The following is a 19,664-nucleotide window of genomic DNA, read 5'->3' on the forward strand; positions in this document are numbered from 1 at the left end:
TTTGTTGTTGTTGTTGTTGTTGTTGTTGTTGTTGTTTAGCTGTGCCCTGTCCCCAGAGGTGGAGTCTACAGAGACTGGCAGGCCTCCTTGGGCTGCTGTGAGCTCCACCCAGTTCGATCTTCCCAGGACTTTGTTTACCTACTTAAGCCTCAGCAATAGCGGGCTCCCCTCTCCCAGCCTCACTGCTGACTTGCAGTTAGATCGCAGACTGCTGTGCTAGTAATGAGGGAGGCTCCGTGGGCATGGGACCCTCCTGGCCGGGTGTGGGATATAATCTCCTGGTGTGCCCATTTGCTTAAAGTGCAGTATTGGGGTGGGAGGTACCTGATTTTCCAGGTGTTATGTGTCTCAGTTCCCCTGGCTAGCAAAAGGGATTCCCTTCCCCCTTGCGCTTCCCAGGTAGGCGATGCCTCGCCCTGCTTCAGCTCTTGCTGGTCGGGCTGCAATAGCTGACGAGCACCGATTGTCCGGCACTCCCTAGTGAGATAAACCCAGTAGCTTAGTTGAAAATGCAGAAATCACCCGTCTTCTGTGTCACTCGCGCTGGGAGCTGGAGACTGGAGCTGTTCCTATTTGGCCATCGTACTCCGCCTTCCAGATTTTTTTATTTTAAAAAATATGTTTTGTGTCAAAATGTGTTGTTTTTAATAGGCAGCTTAATCCTATATTTTCAAGTTTTAGCATCATCAGTGACTAGGAAAATGTCTTTCTGATATTATGATAGATTCTTCCCAAATTTAATACTTTTAATATTTGGGTTGTGTCCAACTATCATATATTTTAATGTTTTAACTTTGGCATTATTTTGCTTTGGTATAAAATTTGATTTTAAATTCAGTTATGATTTCAACATTTCTATTTCATAGTAATTTTTCCATCTTATTTAATTATGACTTTTTTGACAATTTTATGTTTTATTTTATTTTATTTTTTTTAATTTCCACAGGTTTTCTTGAGTCTCATGAGGTTCAGAACACACTACCCAAAATGGGGTGCTGTGGCATATTGAATAGTTTAGGTTGAAATCACTTAAAGAACAAGTGTGAGGACTCTCTGACTTCCTCTTTTGTCCCTGAAGCAGGTCATAGAAAGAGCACGTACTACAAAGACACTTTGATCTTTACTTTCTTTGGAAGTAGATCATAGACCCTTATGTGAGAGCTATCCTCCCTACACAGAGAAAAAGAACAGGTTTGTCTTCAAAGATGGAAGGATGTAAAGAGGAATCTGAACAAACAGGCCTTGCTAAGTTTCCTCCAGTTTACTACCTTTAGCTCATACCTTTTGTCCTATTACATTTTTCTGTGACTTTCCACTCGTCATTAAAACCAGTCTAAACATGTTTCATTTAACCACCTCTTCATGTGTCATTTCCTTAGGAAAGCTCCAGTGTCATGTAAAACATATTACATAAATGTATATGTTTCTATATTGTTGATCTATCTTTTGTAAATCTAATTTACAGCTGGAGAATATAGGAGGGTAGAGGGAAAATAGATTTTTTTTTCTTATCAACTATCTATTTTTCTTTTATTTAACAGGATGTAAGTATACCCTGAATGCCTTGAAAAGGGAAGCCAGACATGAAGACCACTTCTAACTGATGTATACTTGTTTGGATCTAACTTGTTTTATGGTATGCATGATATACTGTGATTACATCAGAAAAACTTATAGTCATGAATGGGAACTATGTTATGTTCCTACATATTTGTAACATATGAAGGTAAAATATTTTCGAAAGGGAAATTGTAGCAAACAGATCAAACTGTTTTTGAAGGAGGAGATTTTTATTTTGAATACACATAAGAATAAGAAGAGTAATAATGTTTCTTTCTTTTAAAGATTAATAACCCTCACATTATTTTAATAAATGCTCCAGTCAGTCAGAGACTTAAGTGATTGTAGTAGATATGGTAAATAGCTTGTTCAATGTTTTTTAAAACTTTTAGTGTACCTTACTGGGCTTCATTCACAGCAGAACAAAAAATTGCATTGACTAGGGTTGTTTTCTGCTAAGTTTCTGTAATTCACATAGAAACTATTTACCAGGGACTTGAATTCAGACCAGAGTTAGGTGGAGACTGTAACAGCAAAGGCTAGTCAGATGTAGCAACAGAAGTGCTTACCTACTTTACTTCGATAATAAATTAGTCACACGGTATTAATTTGTTAAGTTAAAAAATCAGAAAAAAATAAATTCAGTAAATAAAAAGTTTGAAAATTATATAAAGTGACAAGTTTCTGCAATAATTCTCTTCACCCACATCTGCCTACTTCCTCTGCCTTCCTACTTTTTTATGTTGTTCAATTGATTAGATTGATTTTTAAATTCATTTTCTAAGGAAAGAAACATTGCTTCGATTAGAGCTTCATGGCTTTTTCAAAAGGATCAGCATGCGTGAAAACACTGAACAAATCTATCAGAATTATCTGTTTTAAGTAACACAGTAGGTTGTCCCTATGCAATGGTTTTATTGCCTTTTCAAGAACCTCAGAATATAAATGAGAGACATATATAGTGCAAACTACATTATAATGTGAAATAATTTTTAACATCATAATATTGAATTCTAAAAAAATTATAGGAGACTGCCATTAATCAGTTACTGAGAAAATAATGTATACAGAAGGAAGCCCATGAACATTTGTGTTTAGACAAGTATTCACTCACTATATTTTCTTGCACAACACCTACATTACCCCTCACGTTTTATAGAGAGAAAGGGCAGTACATGCAATTCAGAAGCTATAAATTTTTAAACTTATGAATGTCAGCTAATGTATTCCTCAAAATGTCTGTACCCTTTAAAAAAAACACTTTAATTTTAAAAGTATTTTTTATTTCTTTTAACCACATTATAACACAGACTTCCTAACCTATGCTATTATCTGTTGTATTATTTAACTTGGCAACTATGACATAAACTAGGTGACTTATAAGCAAAGAGTTGTTTCTCACTCTTCTGGAGACTGGAAGTCTGAGATCAGGGGACCACCATACAGATTTTGGGGCTAGTGAGGAAAAAGTGCTTCAGTCTACAACACTTGTATTTAAATGTAAATTTGTTTTCTCATTTTTGAGTTACTTTCAGATATCCATCAATATCCATGCTGACTTCTCCCCCTCATATCACCTCTTACGATATTGCATAGTAAATTCCCTTTAACTTTTAGAATTTAAAATATTAGTCATACATTTAATACTTTCTACATAGTTAACACAATAAGATTATAAGATTTTATGTTTCCACGTGACTTTTGAATGTAATTATCTTCTGTTTCACTGCATAGCTATGCTTTAAAGCCTTCAGATGTTATAATCTTTTCTTTAAACATAACTCAAAATGCCTGGAAATCAAATTTAGCTTTAAAACATTGCAATATGGATAATTAGACATTTAACAAGTTTCAGATATTTACATATAAGTAATCTATTTTTTAAGTTAGCAGTAATTTTACCAAAGAAAAAATATAAGAAAATCAACCCTCATTAAACAGTTACATGTAATGCATACACATAAATACACCACTAAAAGCAAACAAAAGGATACTGAGCAGATAATGTACTAAAGAAAATGATGGCAACAAATCTCGTAGCAAATAGAATGTTACTTTTACTGTTCAGGAATAATGAAAAAGTTTGAACTAGTTAAATTAAAATGCCAATGAATATCTTACTTATGTTTACTTTAAAAATTTTATTTTAATATACAGATTGTATTAGTTCCTTCTAATGCAGCTAATAAAGACATACCCAAGACTAGGTAATTTATAAAGAAAAAGAGGTTTAATAGAATCACAGTTCCACATGACTAGGGATGCCTCACAATCATGGCAGAAGGCAAAGGAGGAGCAAAGGCCTATCTTACATGGTGACAGGCAAGAGAGAAGTGCCGGGGAATTGCCCTTTATGAAACTATCAGATCTCATGAGACTTATTCACTATGATAAGAATAACAGGGGGAAAACACGCCCCCATGATTCAATTACCTTCCACTGTGTCCCTCTCATGATGTGGGGATTATGGGAACTATAGTTCAAGATGAGATTTGGGTGGAGACACAGGAAAACCATACCACAGGTAATTTCAGCATGTCATCCTTCAGGAAAGGGGACAAGAAATACAGCTGCACTCTGTAACGTGCACTAGGGGATTAAACAAGAATACCCATATTTGCTAAAGGAAAGAAATAGCTATTTATATATATGAAAATCTGTCCTGTGTGGGCAAACTCTTTATTGTCGACTTTAGAACACAGTGATTAATCTGATGTCAACACCGGTGAAATCTTTTCACAACCTCTATCAGTCACTGATGTGTCATTTGTGAAATGATGGAATCAATTCAGTTCATATCCTGTTAAACTTAATCTGGCAGGGTAAGGGGGCAGGTGGACAACAGCTTTCTTAGAAAACAACATCAATAATTCTTATTTAGAGGAGAGAGTAATATATATTTAATAAGTCTTTCCTCAGTTTTGACCCAATGCATATTGCTAGGAAGAGATTAAACCATTTTCAAATTAGGAAGTGAAAAATAAATTCTATCTTTTGTAGGATGATTTCAAATTTTAAAAATTCCAGTTATCTTTTAGAAATAGTTCCAATTCTCTTAGTGTTAGTCAATCATTTATCACTACAAAGCACCACCTGAGTCTAAAATATTGACAAAATTCATGTATTTTATGAGCAATGCAAATATTTACTGGAAGAAATCAAACCACAAATGACTAAGGGTCTATAATACACTGAGATTATGTACAGAGTGTGAAAATTGTGATTGAAAAGCAATTTTGGAATCAGCATTTTCTGGTATAGTAATATATCTCTTTTTATCAATTTCAACCATATATATCATCTCTACCATCAAAAACAAACACCTCTGAGGCATGACAGCACCTGATACAATCAGGAAATTTGTGCTGGAGTAACAAAATTGCATTGATAAATAAGCTTTCCGTTTTAGTGACTTCCAATTTTTAGAGTTATTTTTTATATCTGCTTCTGACAGTAAACTTAGTGTTGCATAATTAAAAAGATTAAAGTGAATTGATATGACTTTGAAAGACATTCAGTTAAGACTTTATAGTGTTCCTAAGCAAGGGAAAAATAAATATGAAACTGTGACATATTTTCAATGTGTATAGTTCCCAACCATTTGAAGAAAAATGGTCTGAATGACCAAGGCTAATAGGCTAGAACCATGTAACACTGACAAATTATTATTTTATTAATATATTAATGTATATGTTATTTTAACTTTCATTGAATTTAACATCGAGTATTTTTTTTCTGCCTTCGTTTCTTATTTTCTTTCTCTCTCTCTTTTTTTTTTCTCCTATTTTCTTTTGACATTAACAAAAGGGTTTGGAGATTTGACTTAAATGGGTATTCAGTAATGACTTCTTTTTATTCTCTTTTATTTTATCAAAGCAATAAAATTATGCTAGACAGAACAAGAAAGTATCATGTCATATTAGGCATGGATAATTATTTAGAAAGTTTTGTCAAGCTCATTTTTGTAAGGCTGAGTAAAATTTCACTGCTGCTATGGTCATGTTTAAAGTTCTATTAGAAAATAGTGATCATGAAGATGATGGTGATGAGAATACTGATGATGAGATGAGACCGGTAGGAGGAGGAACACCTATCTAAAAATATACCAGGAGTCATCTTAGCTATAGCTGCATTTTTAGAAAACTTAGTAATTAAATAAAAAAAAAAATCTATGAGGAAATTAATTTCAGGATAACCTAAATGTTATGGTCATTTTAAGGCAAGTTTTAAGGGAAAATAATAAAAGCATTTTAAAATTTTGATTATGAGAAGTAAGCATAGAGAAACTTAGTCTTCTTTTTATTCATTCACCTATTTACATTATTACTGAATGCTAACTATGAGACAGGCATTGTGTTGACCACTGTGGGTGCAGCAGGTAATCAAACAAACAGAAATTTTACTTACATTAAATTTACATTTAAGTGTAAGGAAATAGAAAACAAGTAAAATAGCAAGTTGTGTAAAGAAACAGACTCCTTGGATAAATGGCTGAATCCAGAACTGGGACAGAGAAAATCCAAAATGAGCTTGTAATGGCATGAACTACCAGAATGTAAGGGAGTGCTAACCAAACCAGCAAGCAAAACCAAAACAAAACCCATAGATGGATGGCAGCATGTCAAAGTTGCCAGCTTGTATAAACTCGAAAGAGAGAACAGTTTGACTAAAACAATAATAATTATAGTAGTGTATTATAACCCCAAATATATAATGCTTATGTCCCTACTGATATGAATAAATGTTTAAATAAATAAATTCATGGAAGAGAAGAGATACTTTTCTTTAGACAAAATTCTCAAATCTACATACAGATATCTGTATTTCATTATACGGAGACTAATTTCTCTTTTTAGAACATGGACTGGATGGAGGAATTTGAATACAATGTGGAAAAGTAAACAGGGTCAATATTCAACAGTCTTAAAGAAAAGAATTTTCAACCCAGAATTCCATATCCAGCCAAACGAAGCTTCATAAGTGAAGGAGAAATAAAATCCTTTACAGACAAGCAAATGCTGAGAGATTTTTGTTACCACCAGGCCTGCCTTACAAGAGCTCCTGAAGGAAGCACTAAATGTGGAAAAGAACAACTGGTACCAGCCACTGCAAAATCATGCCAAATTGTAAAGACCATCGATGCTAGGAATTATTAATTAACAGGCAAAATAACCAGCTAGCATCATAATGATGGGATCAAATTCACAAATAACAATATTAACCATAAATGTAAATGGGCTAAATGTCCCAATTAAAAGACACAGACTGGCAGATTGGTTCGAGTCAAGACCCGTAAGTGTGCTGTATTCAGGAGACTCATCTCACATGCAGAGACACACATAGGCTCAAAACAAAGGGATGGGGGAAGATCTACCAAGCAAATGGAAAATAACCAAAAAAACAAAAAACAAAACAAAACAAAACAAAAAACTGGGGTTGCAATCCTAGTTTCTGATAGAACAGACTTTAAACCAACAAAGATCAAAAGAGACAAAGAAAGCCATTTCATAATGGTAAAGAGATCAATTCAACAAGAAGAACTAACTAACCTAAATATATATACACCCAATACAGAAGTACATAGATTCATAAAGCAAGTCCTTAGAGACCTACAAAGAGACTTAGACTCCCAAATAATAATAATGGGAGACTTTAACACCCTGCTGTCAGTATTAGACAGATCAGTGAGTCAGAAGGTAAACAAGGATATCAAAACTTGAACTCAGCTCTGCACCAAACAGACCTAATAGACATCTACAGAACTCTCCACCCAAAATGAACAAAACATACTTTCATCTCAGTACAACATCGCATTTATTCTAAAATTGACTGTATAATTGTAAGTAAACCCCTCCTCAGCAAATGTAAAATAACAGAAGTCACAACAAACTGTCTCTCAGACTACAGTGCAATCAAATTAGAACTCAAGATTAAGAAACACACTCAAGGGGGGCGCCCAAGATGGCCAAGTAGGAACAGCTCAGCCTCCAGCTCCCAGTGTGAGCAACACAGAAGACAGGTGATTTCTGCATTTTCAACTGAGGTACCAGATTCATCTCACTGGGGCATATCAGACAGTCAATGCTGTTCCATGGGTGCAACCCGACCCGTGAGAGCTGAAGCAGGGCAAGGCATCACCTCCCCTGGGAAGCACAAAAGGGAAGGGAATTCCTTTTCCTAGCCAAGAGAAATTGAGACACACAACACCTGGAAAATAGGGTAACTCCCACCCTAATACATTCTTCTCAGCACCACATCACACTTGTTCCAAAATTGACCACATAGTTGGAAGTAAACCACTCCTCAGCAAATGTAAAAGAACAGAAATTATAACAAACTGTCTCTCAGACCACAGTGCAATCAAACTAGAACTCAGGACTAAGAAACTCACTCAAAATCGCTCAACTACTTGGAAACTGAACAACCTGCTCCTGAATGACTACTGGGTACACAATGAAATGAAGGCAGAAATAAAGATGTTATTTGAAACCAATGAGAACAAAGATACAACACACCCGAATCTCTGGGACATGCTTAAAGCAGTGTTTAGGGGGAAATTGATAGCACTAAATCCCCACAAGAGAAAGCAGGAAAGATCTACAATTGACACCCTAACATCACAATAAAAAGAACTAGAGAAGCAAGAGTAAACACATTCAAAAGCTAGCAGAAGGCAAGAAATAACTAAGATCAGAGCAGAATTGAAGAAGATAGAGACACAAAAAAACCCTCCAAAAAATCAATGAATCCAGGAACTGTTTTTTTGAAAAGATCAACAAAATTGACAGACCGCTAGCAAGACTAATANAAGATGTTATTTGAAACCAATGAGAACAAAGATACAACACACCCGAATCTCTGGGACATGCTTAAAGCAGTGTTTAGGGGAAATTGATAGCACTAAATCCCCACAAGAGAAAGCAGGAAAGATCTACAATTGACACCCTAACATCACAATAAAAGAACTAGAGAAGCAAGAGTAAACACATTCAAAAGCTAGCAGAAGGCAAGAAATAACTAAGATCAGAGCAGAATTGAAGAAGATAGAGACACAAAAAAACCCTCCAAAAAATCAATGAATCCAGGAACTGTTTTTTTGAAAAGATCAACAAAATTGATAGACAGCTAGCAAGACTAATAAAGAAGGAGAGAAGAATCAAATAGATCAATAAAATATGATAAAGGGGATATCACCTACAACCCCACAGAAATACAAACTACCATCAGAGAATACTATAAACACCTCTATGCAAATAAACTAGAAAACCTAGAAGAAATGGATAATTTCCTGGACATTTACACCCTCCCAAGACTAAATCAGGGAGAAGTTGAATCCCTGACCAACAGCAGGCTCTGAAATTGAGGCAATAATTAGTAGCTTACAAACCAAAAAACGTCCAGGACCAGATGGATTCACAGCCAAATTCTACCAGAGGTACAAGGAGGAGCTGATACAATTCCTTCTGAGACTACTGCAATCAACAGAAAAAGAGGGAATCCTTCCTAACTCATTTGATGAGGCCAACATCATCCTGATACAAAGCCTGGCAGAGAAACAACCAAAAAAGGAAATTTTAGACCAATATCCCTGATGGACATCGATGCAAAATTCCTCAATAAAATACTGGCAAACCAAATCCAGCAGCACATCAAAAAGCTTATCCACCATGATCAAGTGGGCCTCATCTCTGGAATGTAAGGCTGGTTCAGCATACACAAATAAATAAATGTAATCCAGCATGTAAACAAAACCAAGGACAAAAACCACATGATTATCTCAATAGTTGCAGAAAAGGCCTTTGACAAAATTCAACAGCCCTTCATGCTAAAAACACTCAATAAATTCGGTATTGATGGAACGTATGTCAAAATAGTAAGAGCTGTTTATGACAAACCCACAGCCAATATCATACTGAATGAGCAAAACCTGGAAACATTCCCCTTGAAAAGTGGTACAAGACAGGGATACCCTCTCTCACCATTCCTATTCGACATAGTGTTGGAAGTTCTGGCTAGGGCAATCATGCATGAGAAAGAAATCAGGGTATTCAGTTAGGAAAGTAAGATGTCAAATTGTCCCTGTTTGCAGATAACATGATTGTAGTTTTAGAAAACCCCATCCTCTCAGCCCAAAATCTCCTTAAGCTGATAAGCAACTTCAGCAAATTCTCAGGATACAAAAATCAATGTGCAAAAATCACAAACATTCTTATACACCAGTGACAGATGAACAGAAAGCCAAATCATCAATGAACTCCCATTCACAATAGCTTCAAAGAGAATAAAATACCTAGGAATCCAACTTACAAGGGATGTAAAGGATGTCTTCAAGGAGAACTACTAACCACTGCTCAGTGAAATAAAAGAGGAAACAAACAAATGGAAAAACATATCATGCTCATGGATAGGAAGAATCAATATTGTGAAAATGGCCATCTGCCCAAGGTAATATATAGATTCAATGCCATCCCCATCAAGCTACCAATGACTTTCTTCACAGAATTGGAAAAAAACTACTTTAAAGTTCATATGGAACCAAAAAATAGTCCACATTGCCAAGACAATCCTAAGCCAAAAGAGCAAAGCTGGAGGCATCACGCTACCTGACTTCAAACTATATTACAAGGCTACAGTAACCAAAACAGCATGGTACTGGTACCAAAACAGAGATGTAGACCAATGGAACAGAACAGAGGCTACACATCTACAACCATCTGATCTTTGACAAATCTGACAAAAACAAGAAATGGGGAAAGGATTCCCTATTTATTAAATGGTGCTGGGAAAACTGGCTAGCCATATGTAGAAAGCTGAAACTGGATCCCTTCCTTACTCCTTATACAAAAATTAATTCAAGATGGATTAAAGACTTAAATGTTAGACCTAAAACCATAAAAATCTAGAAGAAATCCTAGGCAATATCATTCAGGACATAGACATGGACAAGAACTTCATGACTAAAATACCAAAATCAATGGCAACAAAAGCCAACATAGATAAGTGGGATCTAATTAAACTAAAGAGCTTCTGCATGGCGAAAGAAACTACCATCAGAGTGAACAGACAACCTACAGAATGGGAGAAAATTGTTGCAATTTACCCATCTGACAAAGGGCTAATATCCAGAATCTACAAAGAACGTAAACAAATTTACAAGAAAAAAGCCAACAACACCATCAAAAAGTGGGAAAAGTACACGAGCAGACACTTCTCAAAAGAAGACATTTATGGAGCTAGCAGACACCTGAAAATAATGCTTATCATCACTGGTCGTCAAAGAAATGCAAATAAGAAACCACAATGAGATACCATCTCATGCCAGCTAGAATGGTGATCATTAAAAAGTCAGGAAACAACAAATGCTGGAGAGGATGTTGAGAAATTGGAATGCTTTTACACTGTTGGCATGAGTATAAATTATTTCTGTAGTGTGACAATTGCTCAAGGATCTAGAACTAGAAATAGCATTTGACCCAGCGATCCCATTACTGGGTGCATAACTGAAGGATTATAAATCATGTTACTATAAACACACATGTACACGTATATTTATTGTGGCACTGTTCATAATAGCAAAGACTTGGAACCAACCCAAATGTCCATCAACTATAGACTGGATTAAGAAAATGTGGTGTATATATACTATGGAATACTTTGCAGCCGTAAAAAAAGATGAGTTCATGTCCTTTGCAGGGACATGGATGAAGCTGGAAACCATCATTCGCAGCAAACTATCACAAGGACAGAAAACCAAACACTGCATGTTCTCCCTCATAGGTAGGAACTGAACAATGAGAACACTTGGACACAGTGCAGGGAACATCACACACCAGGGCCTATCTGGGGGTGGAGGGCTGGGAGAGGGATAGCCTTAGGAGAAATGCCTAATGTAAATGATGAGTTGATGGGTGTAGTAAACCAACATGGCACATGTATACCTGTGTAACAAACCTGCACGTTGTGCACATGTACCCTACAACTTAAAGTGTAATTTTAAAAAAAGAAAAAAAAATAGTGACATTTCAGTAAAGAACTGTGTGAGGAACAACATGCACCATACGTTTAAGGTTAACATCATCAGTGATAAGTCATATTCACATCATGAATCCCAGTTATAATGTCATGAACAGCATCCTTCACCTCTATAATATTATTTATCTAAATTTGTAACCCTAGTGTAATCACAAGAAAACTTCACTTCAGATAGCCTCAAATTGAAGAGCATTCTACAGGATATCCTATCAAATCTCTTCCAAAGGATCAAGGTCATGAAAAGTAAAACTGAGAAACTAACATAGATGTAGAGACCAAAGTGGTATCTAAAAGTGTCACAGTAACTTAGATTGGGTCCTAAAATTTAAAAAAGAATATTAATAGATAACTGGAAAATCTGAAAAAGTTTGTAGTTAAGCTAATAGTATTTTAACCAAAGTTAATTTCTTAGTTTTGACCAAGGGATTCTTGTTGTGAAAGATGCCAATAGTAAGGCTAACTGAGTGAAATCATTACTATTTTTGCAACTTTTCTGTAAACTCAAATAAATCCAAAATAAGTTTTTAGATTTTTTGTTTGTTTGTTTGTTTGTTTTAATAAAACTATGTATCTCTGATGGTGACAAATGCTATGGAGTTAGAAATGGAAAGAGTGTTTGGTAATGTTTCATCACTAAAGCCCTCAATGAGAAGGTGACACAAATAAAAAGACTTAAAGAAAAGAAAGAACAGTTCATTAAGGTATCTAAATACAGATATCTGTCATTTAGACACATGGAACAGCCATTGCAAAGGAGAAGAAAGAGGGTGTTCTTGTGTTTTATTCATTATAAGCTGCTCATTGCTAATAACATTATGCATTTAAAGAAAGTGATCTTTTGTTCACACCATGCTTTAAGTTCTGCCTTTACTGAAATAAAAAATAGGTATCAAATATTTTATTTATTTACTTACCTACATTTTTATTTAAGGGTTGAGGCTGAACTGGTTTCCTATTAAGAACATTTTGACGTCTGAATTTTAAAATAATAATAAAATCCTTTGGGCCAAACTAAAATAATCTTTTTAAACTCAGTCTTAAATTGTCCCTGACCTTAAATGTGCATATGCTTTTAAATATTGTAAGATAAAGAGGCATTTATCTTTAAAATAATGTATCTGGTACTAATGAAACAATAAGCTATCTGGCATCAACATGTATTAAAAGTGCTTATAAACTGACTTCTGAGCATTGCAAAGCTTTACATATTTTTTCAGTGGCTTCAAATATCTGAATCTCAGTGTAGACTAGGAATAGTGGCTAGTGAAATCAAACCCATGTGTAATTGATATTGGCTAACATCTCATTCAACCAAATTGACTCTCCAATAATTGAAAATTTATTCATTATTCAAGAGGCTATTTTTTTCTCTGGATATTAATTGGTTATCAATTGTTTGATAAAATCATTCTGTTTATAATCTTGTCATTATATTCAGCAATGCCAACTTTGTAGGCAGATATTGTGCTGGATCAAAAGCTATGAAATCTCCTAAATCAAAAATTTCTACTCTTCACTATAAACCCTTACTTCATTATAATTCTACATAATAATCATAATTGTGAAATAATTCTATTCACTCCAACATTATACATTTTCAACAGATGGAACTAAAGAAACTGGATAATCACATGCCAAGGAATGAAGTTGGACCACCTACCTCACTCCATATACATAAATTAACTCAAAATAGACCAATAATCTAAATATAAGATGTAAATCTATAAAACTACTTAGAACAAAGCATAAAGGTAAATCACCATCATCTCAGATTTGGAAATAGATTTTTATTTGACAACAAAAGCACAAGCAATAATAATAAAAAAAGATAAATTGTACTTCAAAATTGTGTATCAACAACATTATAAAGACAACATAAAGGATAGAAAAACATTTGCAAGTTATACCTGATAATGATTTACTATTCAGAATATATGAAGAACTCGTAGCTCAACAACAAAAAGGCAAAACAACCCAATAAAAATGGATAAAGGCTTGAATAGACATTTCTTCAAAGAATATATTCAAGTCCAATATGACCGGTAAAGATGTTCAACACAATTGGTTGTTAAAGAAATGCAAATCAAAACTCTAATAGGATACCATTTTCGACCCACTAATGTGGCTATAGTAAAAGAAAGAAACAAAATAACAAGTCTTGGCGAGGATGTGTAGAAATAGTAACCCATATAAATTACTGATGGGAATGTAAAATGGTAGAGTCACTGTGGAAAATGATGGTTTATCAAATACTTAAAAATATATTCATTTTATGGCCCAGCAATTCCACATTTAGGTATACCATATATCTAAAAGAAAAGTAAACAGGTTCTCAAACAAATTTTCATTTATAAATATTAATTTATATGCATACCAAGCAAAATGTGGATATAATCCAAATGTTCATCAGCGGATAAATGAATCAACAAATTGTGTATTTCCATGCAATATAATATTTTCTAGCCATAAAAATTACTAAAGTGAGGAAACATGCTACAACTTGAACACTAAGCCTTTAGTCCCAGATGAGAGAGAAGATAAACAGCAAGAACCAGGACAACAAGCAAGTGTTCACCTCTAACTCATCCAGGTAACTTTAAAAAAGTACATAGTCAAAAAGTATATAGATAGCTACTGTGTCTCATTCCAGTTTTGAAACTGCCACTATCAAAATGCCTAGGGATTAGAAAGCACCTAACAATGCTCATAAAATCCATTGATTTCAACATTAATTGAATCAATTTGGGGAAAAGTAAGAACTTCCCCAGTCATTAAATAGAATATGAAGGATGAGACTGGAGGGTATGGTTTGTTGTCAAAGCATTTCTTTAACTTATTTTATATTTATGAAAACTATTGTAAAAAATAGTCTCTTATTTGCTTCACTTTTGAATCTCTTCATGAGGTGCTGACATATCTGCCCTTCCTCCTCAATACTGTCACTCCTGAATCAAATTTAAAGTCATTACTTGTAATGTCTCTGATGAATACTATCACCATGTTTACTGGGCATCATTTCCTCTAATGTTCTAGGTGTGTCTGAGGCCCTGTCTATGAAAAATATAAAAACATCAGTCTCTTGATTTTGGTGTTACATTGTTTTGCTGCTGTGGCATTATTGAGTTTTGTGGGTTTCAACATATTAAAGATATTTTATTGCAATGATCTCTCATTTTCAGCCAGAAAATTCCACCTAACCACTCATCCTCTTTTGCTTTACCATATTACTTGGGAGAAGAGGTTGGAGAAAATGTTCAAGTGACAAATATAATATTAAACTAAAATCTTCCCTCCTGTGTAACCTAAAAGTCTTAGGTTCAAATATGATTGTGAATTGATGTTCTTCCTTAATATTTATCCCTAACAAGAGGCTTTTCAGTCCCTCATACTAATAGATTTTTCAGGGATAAATCTACCATTTCAACAACGACAAGGCTTAGGATGAAGTTTCCCCCATCCTTAACCCAACACAGCACAGAAATAAAGATAGCACTTGACAAGGGCATCCTATAAATACAATTTTCCAGTAGTTTGAGTACATCAATGTTTTCAGAATTTTCTTGCAAAATTGTTTATCAAAAGAGATTTCTCATCAGATCCAATCTATTATTTTTAGTATGAATGATCAAGACTGTTAAGAAAACCTCAGTAACAAAGGAAGTATAAAGGAAAGAAAATAAAACAAAGGTATTAATTTGCAACAATCATATGGGAAAAAAGGTTGAGGTATTGTACAACATATAAAAGGTAGCTTAAAGAAATGAAAACAGTAGCTATAAAGGTCAAAAAGTATGCAGATATTTTACACACACACACACACTCTCTCTCTCTATTTAGGAGCAAGGAGTGTGTATCTTACGAGGGTCCCAAAAATATCATTTAGCTCACCCTGATGGCAAACTGTTTTCTATTCTTGCATGACAACTTAAGGAGTCCAAAAATTTTCCATATGAATATACATAGTTGTAAAATTTCTATTTCACCAGTCATTTATTTCAAAGGCACCTCTAAAGCTAATCATTTTTCTCTTTTTAGTATTTCAATGTTCAAAGTCTAATATAAGTTTTAACTAATATGTCAGAGATTATGATTACCCCCATATACATCGTCCATTCTTTTCTATTTAGTAAGAGTACAACATTGATAATCAATTGAAATCTACATTGCTTAGATTGTTTGCAACGATGTTTAGCCATGTGATTTAGTTCTGATCAAGGATATAAAATGAACTAATATATGCAATTTTCATGTTATGCTTTCAAAAAGAAAGAAGCATGTGTCAGGTGTCGAGATGAAGCAAGCAAAAAAATAAGAGAGTGCCTTTCCTTAACATCCTAGGGATGCCCTCTCTGCCTGTATTGTTCACATTTTGTCATATGAGAGAGATATAATCTAAACTGTACTTTCTCATGGGTATCTGTTACAATAGCCAAGCCTATATTCTAATACAAGACACAATAGTGAAGTCACTATCATTTGAAGAGTCTTGGAAATTTAGTATCTGTATTTAGAGAGTTTCTTAATATTAGTGGGGGTGGGGGGAGACTTTATTTAAGAAATTTGCCAGAAAGAACAGTTTAGTTTGACAAAAGTAAAGCAAATGCTTTCTTTTGATTTTAGGTAAGTAAATGTAAGTCTGAATGTAAATGTTGGATATTGGGTTGTTATTGGCTATTATTAACTATACATTTAAAGTATAGCTAGATAGTGAGACACATAGTGTTGTTTGGTTTGTTTGCTTGCTTGCTTGCTTGTTTGCTTTTTGAGACAATGTCTCATTATGTTACTTAGGGTTGAGTGCAGTGCCTATTCACAGATGCAATCTTGTGACACTGCAGCCTCAAACTCCTGGGCTCAAGTGGTACTTCAGAGTAGCTGGAACCAGAGGTCTCTCTCTCTCTCTCTCTCTCTCTCTCTCTCTCTCTCTCTCTCAAGTCCTTATATTTCTCTTCCTAAATTGTTCTCATATTCTTGCTGTCTTCCAACTTCTTTCCCCTTTCTATTGTTAAATTCATTTTGCACAAAATTTAAAATTCCATTGCATTCTCCTTCCCTTTTTATAGTTTATTTTCTTTAGAATCCCAACACTATGTGTCACATGCATGACAAACCCAGATCATTTTTGAATGAAGGAAATAGTTGCTTTAGGCATGATAATCACAGGATAAATAATATAGTAAAGATAGTATAGGAATGCTAATTCAAAGTCATAAGTCTTCAAGGATCTGGAGCAATTTAAGATTTAAAAAACCTTATACTTGGCAACATGCTCGAAAGCAACCTCTGTTATAAAACAATACAATAATTTTCTTCAAAGTTTATTAAATATCAATTAACGCTAGTATACAGGGAATTATGCAATGCAGTTTAGATGAATTTATTTTTTACATAAAGGAAATTAAGCTAATGAAAAGGTACTTACAGTGACAAATCTACTATTAAAAATAAAGGCAAGTTTACAGTATATTTTCTGAATGTGTAGCTTAGTGTTATAAGCATGTTTAGGTAATTATTGGGCTATCTTTGCTGGTGGAAGCTCAATATTGAGCTTTTGGGAGAGTGAGATTTTTAGACTGTCTACCTCTTAATTTATTATAAACATGTTCTATGGAGGTTTTTGTATATTGCCCAATTGGTCTTTCTACCCCCTTCTATTCTTGGAGTAAGAGCTTCCTCTCATTTGGTATCATAAACAGAACCAAAGTAGGATATTAGAGAAGCACAAATCTTTTAATGAAATTACACAGCAGCTTAGAGAGGCACATTCATTATTAGCAAGAAAACTATGTGTACCATTATAAATGTTTCACAGCTATTTAATATATGCCATTTTGGGAATCTTCTGAATACCAAATACTATACGTCCAGCCTTATCATGGGATAAAGTAGATAAAATAAACTAAGCCTGAATTAGGGCTGACCTAAGGAAAAGGAACAGACTTATTCTAAGGAGTTAACAGGAAGATGAAAGGAAGTGACTTAAGAAAGGAAAGATTCAATGATGTCTATCCAAAGTGGTTTCTGTATGATTGGCACCTAAGGCAAAGAAGAAGTAAAAATCCCATAACAATTAATTTGAAGAAAGGGATCCACTGAAGGGGGAGGAAACCTTTAAAACCTGACAATGATAGCTAATTCTGAATAACATTTGTTGTGTACCTGGACTTTTCTGCCAAAGAAAGTACAATTTACAAGAGTAACTGCACCAGATGGTAAAGACATCTTTCCTGTATTTGTTTATGTATGCTGTATGCAGGAACAAACTTTCAAGAAGGCATCAGATTGCATTTTACTTTACACATTTTCTTTTCATGAACACACCATTATTTACCAGCCTCTATTTCAATTTTGTCTCCGAATTAATTCTTACTCAATAATTAAGCAATGTCCACTACTTAATCCTACATGTGAAATAACCAAAAGATTTTAAAACCATTTCAATTGCTTTCTATACAATCTGTCTACAAGATACATTTTTTCTTCTCTTGATATCAAAATTTTACAATTTTTGTATCTTAAAAGATAATTACTGATAACATTTATTAAGTGTAAGGAAATACTGTATACAATTTTGATAGATTTAGTCTTCTAAAAACCACCTAAAATAGTTATCTTTAATTCACATTTAAAACGACAACATTAGGTTTATTTAACTTATAAAAATCGGTTTTATTCAATTATTTAACTTTCTTTCATCTATTTTTATTATATTGACAATTCCATCAAGATTATTGTTTAATTTTGAGACCATTTACATTTTAGGAAATTACATTTTCTCATCTAAGAGATGAGCTCGTGTTTTCATTTGTTGTGTTTCTTATTGTTCTTTAATATGTTATTTTATTATTATTATACTTTAAGTTCTAGGGTACATGTGCACAACGTGCAAGTTTGTTACATGTGTATACATGTGCCATGTTGGTGTGCTGCACCCATAAAATAGTCATTTACATTAGGTATATCTCCTAGTGCTGTCCCTCACCCTTTCCCCCTCCCCACAATAGGCCTCGGTGTGTGATGTTCCCCTTCCTGTGTCCAAGTGATCTCATTGTTCAACTTCCACCTATGAATGAGAACATGCAGTGTTTGGTTTTTTGTTCTTGTGATAGTTTGCTGAGAATGATAGCTTCCAGCTGCATCCATGTCCCTACAAAGGACACGAACTCATCCTTTTTTATGGCTGCATAGCATTACATGGTGTATATGTGCCACATTTTCTTAATCCAGTCTATCACTGATGGACTTTTGGGTTGATTCCAAGTCTTTGATATTGGGAATAGTGCTGCAATAAACATACGCATGCATGTGTGTTTATAGCAGCATGATTTATAATCCTTTGGGTATATCCCCAGTAATGGGATGGCTGGGTCAAATGGTATTTCTAATAGGGACAATTTGACTTCTTCTTTTCCTAACTGAATACGCTTTATTTCTTTCTCTTGCCTGATTGCCCTAGCCAGAATTTATAACACGATGTTGAATAGGAGTAGTGAGAGAGGGCATCCCTGTCTTGTGCCAGTTTTCAAAGGGAATGCTTCCAGATTTTGCCCATTCAGTATGATATTGGCTGGGGGTATGTCATAAATAGCTCTCATTATTTTGAGATATGTTCCATCAGTACCGAATTTATTGCAAGTTTTTAGCATGAAGGGCTGTTCAATTTTGTCAAAGGCCTTTTCTGCATCCATTGAGATAATCATGTGTTTTTTGTCCTTGGTTCTGTTTATATGCTATATTACATTTATTGATTTAGGTATGTTGAGCCAGCCTTGCATCCCAGGGATGAAGCCCACTTGATCATGGTGGATAAGCTTTTTGATGTGCTGCTGGATTTGGTTTGCCAGTATTTTATTGAGGAATTTTGCATCAATGTTCATCAGGGATATTGGTCTAAAATTCTCTTTTTTTGTTGTGTCTCTGCCAGGCTTGGAATCAGGATGATGTTGGCCTCGTAAAATGAGTTAGGGAGGATTCCCTCTTTTTCTATTGATTGCAATAGTTTCAGAAGGAATGGTTCCAGATCCTCCTTGTACCTCTGGTAGAATTTGGCTGTGAATCCATCTGGTCCTGGA

Source organism: Rhinopithecus bieti, unplaced genomic scaffold, assembly GCF_001698545.2.
Source record: "Rhinopithecus bieti isolate Rb0 unplaced genomic scaffold, ASM169854v2 scaffold_30918, whole genome shotgun sequence".
NCBI lineage: Eukaryota > Metazoa > Chordata > Mammalia > Primates > Cercopithecidae > Rhinopithecus > Rhinopithecus bieti.